The sequence below is a fragment of the Bidens hawaiensis genome, unplaced genomic scaffold, assembly GCF_021521415.1.
Source record: "Bidens hawaiensis isolate Kalapana, Puna unplaced genomic scaffold, B.hawaiensis_p1.1 tig00001143_1, whole genome shotgun sequence".
NCBI lineage: Eukaryota > Viridiplantae > Streptophyta > Magnoliopsida > Asterales > Asteraceae > Bidens > Bidens hawaiensis.
The window spans coordinates 2,267,804-2,273,331 of NW_027491065.1; positions in this window are offsets into that span (position 1 = coordinate 2,267,804).

The window sequence follows — 5,528 nt, forward strand, 5'->3', positions numbered from 1 at the left end:
CAAGTCCACATTAATGACCTTGAATTAAACAAATAAACATTGAATTCTTTTTGTTTTTGATTTGGCAAAACAAAATTTGTTGTCTCATGAAAACACCCAAAGGGATAGTTCACCCGCTCATCAAGAGTCTAAAACTAAATCATAAAAGAAAAATCTTTATGGTTTTTCAAATAGAAACAAGAACATAATTAAAATCAAAAAAATGAAAATACAAAACTAAAATCACATATTTTTGTGAGTTTGAGCAGAGAATCATATTGAAAATACAAATTGCCCTTCCATCACAGTTTTATTTTCAGCGTTTATTATGACTTGTGTTAAGTCAGTCATTGGTATTATTGTCCACTTAAACCTTCTTAACAAATTTTTTAGAAATTTCAGTGATACAGTTAATAGGTTCAATTAGGCACAAGATATCTGAAAAATATTAGCTCTAATCTTGATTCAGGCTTAATTTGATTCACATAGTCACCCCAAGTTGACTTAAACCTTAGAACCAGAAGATAAAAATACTTTTCAAGCAAATCAGCATATAATCCCCACTACTAGACATACCCCCGTTATCAAGCAATACCATAAGGTCCTGTTCCATGGATGAGTATGCACGATTTCATCTGTCGGCTTGCAAATATTGTGTCCCTTGTGGTCCGTTTATTAATGGTAATAAGACGCGAGCAAGGGAACAACGTGTGTCTAACATAGGATTTTGATCAAGTCAGTTATGATTTGTACATAAGTACTATTGTGATCAAGTTTAATGACTTATAAAGCAGCTTAATCTTCGGGTTTGCTTTTTAAAGCTTGTTTAAATATTCATCAAAATGAATACCCAGATGATAAACCGCATAAAGACCTGATGAATCCAGGAACCTTAAAGCATCCCATCAATATAGGATTTAAGGCTATAAGACCATACATCGTTGAAGCGTTAACCACTTACTGATAGCTATATTTTAACAAAATTTTAAACTATCATTCTGATTAAAAGGCTTGAGTATGACTAGCTATTACATTTTTGCCCTGATTATCAAGAGTTTTCTTAGAAACTAATACCTCATCAATTTGGCAAACTTTAAAGTTTATATCACTTACTTTTCCTGACTTGTTTGTTTTAAAGGCCTACCAATTCACCAATACAATTAAGCACACAACGTTTTATGCCTACTTTTTACTGGATTTGGGACCAAATGATCAATGTACTATCATCTTCTCTTTTTGCTTCTAAAAACTCATTTTCTAAAGAGCAACATTTAGTATGTTTTTGACATTTTTGAATTTTTTTTACTGTTTTTGACTTTTACAAATTTTTTCAATGTTTTTGGTTTTTTTTCTTAAAAAAATATACTCCCCCTAAAATCAAAAACTGTATGAAAAACTCTGTACAAAAACTAAAATTGACTCTGATGAACAGGATCACAAGGTATCCAACACACCTGTAATCTCGGTAACCCCCTTTGCAACACCGCCCAAAACTTTTAAACCAATTAGTTTTAATAAGTAATTAAATCTTGACTTATCAAAAGCTTTGTTGAAAGGATCTGCCTTTTGTTCATCGGTGTGAATTTTATCAACAGTAATCAACTTCTTTTCGTAATAGTCACGAATGAAGTGATACCGTATTTCTATATGTTTCATTTTAGAGTGATTTACCGGATTCTTAGTAATCTTTATAGCTGCAGTGTGATCTACAAAGATTGGGGTAGTAAGAAAATTCAAACCGTAGTCCCGCATCTGTTGTTGTATCCAAAGAACCTGAGAGCAACAACTGGATGCAGCTACGTACTCAGCTTCATAGGTAGACAATGAAACTGTGGTTTGTTTCTTGCATTGCCAGGCGACAAGTCGTTTGCCGAAGATCTGACACCCTGCTGTTGTAGATTTTGCATTCAGCTTACAGCTTCTATAATCTGAATCAGAATAAGCCCCTAACACAAACTCATCGTCTTTTGGATACCAGAGACCGACCACCGGACATCCCTTGAGATAGCGTAGTATTCTTTTGACGATCATGAGATGTGAAACCTTCGGATTTGACTGATATCGGGCACACAAACAGGAAGCATACATGATGTCTGGCCGAGAAGCAGTCAAATACATCAATGAGCCTATCATGGATCGGTATAAGGCTTGGTCAACCTTTTCCCAGTTGGGATCAGGACTGATACCATGATTTAATGGTAAGGGAGTGCTGATACCGATGCATCAGACATGTTGAACTTTGTCAAAACGTCATTGACATATTTTGTCTGGTGGATAAAGATACCATCAGGCAATTGTTCAACTTGAAGCCCAAGAAAGAACTTCATCTCCCCCATAGCACTCATTTAAAATTTCTGTTTCATGACTTCCTCAAACTGCTTGCACAGAACATCATTTGTCGATCCAAAGATTATGTCGTCGACGTAAATCTGCACGATCAGTAGATGTCCATCAACTGATTTAGTGAAAAGTGTATAGTCGACAGTTCCTCTGATAAACCCGTTGTCCAAAAGATGTTGTGACAACGTCTCATACCAAGCTCTTGGGGCTTGATGGAGACCGTAGAGGGCTTTATCAAGTAGATACACTTTGTATTTGTGGATCGGATCGACAAACCCAGGTGGTTGTCCCATATAGACTTCTTCACTAATATTACCATTAAGAAATGCTGATTTCACATCCAACTGATAAATCTTAAAGCCTTTCCAAGAAACAAATGTTAGAAAGATCCGAATTGCTTCTAGCCTTGCAACTGGCGCATACACTTCATTATAATCGATACGTTCTCTTTGATTGAATCCCAAAACCACTAATCTTGCCTTGTTTCTTACAATAATTCCGTTTTCATCCCGTTTGCACTTAAAACACCCACTTTGTGTTAATCTGCCTTTTGTCTTCAGGTAGATCCACTAATTTCCAGACCCCGAGCTTCTCAAACTGCATAAGCTCTTCTTGCATCGCATTCATGCAGCTTTCTTCTGTTAGGGCCTTTTTGTACGTCTTTGGTTCTACTTGAGAAATAAAACAATTTAATGTGAATCGATTTTGTAAAAGGAGAAACATGAGAGTAGAAACATTGTAGATTCTGTTCAGTTTGACTTCTCGTTTGCACCCCAGTGCGCAAATCTCCTATTATATTATCCTCGGGATGGTAGGATAAAGTTCTCGGCACCACCTGTGAAGGTATTAACACTTCAGCTTGATTATTATTCACACATATTTCAGGAACAACAGTGGATGAAGAATTAGCTTCAATTATCTCCTCATCTGTATCACCATCGTCATAAAAAACTGGAACAGTTTCTGGAACATCATCGAATTGAACATTTTCAGGAACATTTTGAGAAACAGACACAGGTTCTTCAGGCATAGATTCTTGATTTTCCGAAAAATGTTGATTGTAAATCATTATCAAAGTTTCTTCGGATAAATCTTCCTCCGGGAGTTGAAAAATCTCCCAAAGACTCTTATAATCGAACAGCCTTGAATCTCCTAGTCTCTGTATGGTAGGAGTGTATCGTTGACAGTCAATGTTTTGAACTTGTATGATCTTGTGGAGGCTAGGAATGTAAACACGTCTAAGTGGACTAGCATACCCCACAAAGAATCCTTCCACATATTTAGGACCAAATTTCCCAGTTGGTTCAAGAACGGTACACATTGACCCAAACGGTTCAAGCCACTTCAGATTGGGTTTTTGACGATTCAGTAGCTCAAAACACCTCTTACCAAATCTCTTTACTGTAAGCACTCGGTTAACCGTATAACAAGCTGCTGCTACTGCTTCAGACCAAAAGTTAACTGGTAATTTTGAATCTGAAAGCATAGTTCGAACCGTTTCAATCAAAGTCCAATTCTTTCATTCAGCAGCCCCATTTTGTAGTGGAGTATAAGGAGCGCTGAATTCATGAAGAATTCCCCGTTCGTTACAGTACTCTAGCATTTTGTTGTTCTTGAATTCTGTCCCGTTATCACTGCTGATACGACGGATTGGAAGATTGTACAATGTCTCTAGTTTCTTGAATAAAACCATAAGGGAATCATATGTCTCATCTTTAGATTCCAAAAACATCACCCATGAAAATCTTAAGTAATCATCGGTAACCACAAGACAATGTAATTAGCCTGTGATACTCTTGACATTAACAGGACCAAATAGATCCATGTGAAGATGTTTAAAAGGTAGGTTGATGGAGTTGACAAGTTTCTTTGGATGAGATTTCCTCGTTTGCTTTCCCTTCTTACAATCCAAACAATCTTCAGTTAATTGAAAGTTCCTCAAGTTAACTCCTTCTACCAGATTCTTGTGAACCAAATGGTTCATTTTTCTCAAGCTTATATGTCCCATCTGATGCCATAATACAGATTCCCGTTCAGATGCTCTTGAGATGAAACACTGAGCAGATCCTGATGAAGTAGATGCAGTGCACATGTTCATGACGTAAAGATCATTCACCCTAGGAGCACGCATAATGATCCATTCCTTAGGTATTTTGAAACCCGGTTTCAAATCAAACACTCTTGATCCGTAAAATATGTAGAAAAATGTTTATCACAAATATGTGATATACTGAGCAGATTATTCTCCAACTCTGAAATGTAGTTAACATTCCCGAATGTAACCTTTCCATTGGTTAATGTGCCTTCACCAACAATCTGTCCACCTTGATTTCCAGCAAAGCCGACATACCCTCTTCTTATTGATTTAACATCATTCAACAAGTAGAGAGTACCTGTCATGTGCCTAGAGGCTCCACTATCCATTATCCAACGAGAATCGTTGGATCTTGGAAGCCCCTGCACATACAGTTAATGGTTTAGTGAAACAAGGAAACCCGAGCCTTCTTGGTCTTGGGTTGTTTAACATGTTTAAAAAACAACCTATCATCCACAACCTCTGAATCACATGATAATGAACTTTCACTTGATGTTGGTGACTCAGATGCAGATTTCACTTTCTCATTACAATCAGGTATTCTAACAACAGATTTTGGTACCCAGTTTTGACCAACAGATTGTTTCTTTTTATAAAATGATGTTTGACTTGTTTTTGAAATTGTTGATTTTAAAACATCATTTTGAACAATCTTTTTAGCATCAACTGACTCATCTCTTTGCAAAATTTTCACATTTTCAGTGACACAAACTGGTTTCTTATCACACATATAACCTAGTCCACGTCTCTTGCTCACAGTCTTTTGAGATTATTGAGTCTGAATGTGATCTTGTTTTATCGATTAGGACACACATAAAACACATGCCCAACCTCATTACAACCAAAACAACGTCTCCTATAAATAAACTTATTGATCTGAGATGTTGATTCAACACGATCACGTTCAGCTTTCAAACATAAGATTCATCATTTGACTATTTTCTGAATTCAACTTCCTTTTCAGATTCTGAAGTTTTACCAAGTACAAACTTTATCTTTTTCTCTTGAAATTGATTAACTCGAGAAGATTGCTTGTTAGAAAAACTTGTCTTTGCAAATCTTGTCGATTTTTTAACTACTTTCTTTTGATTATCCAAAACACTTTTTTGTTACC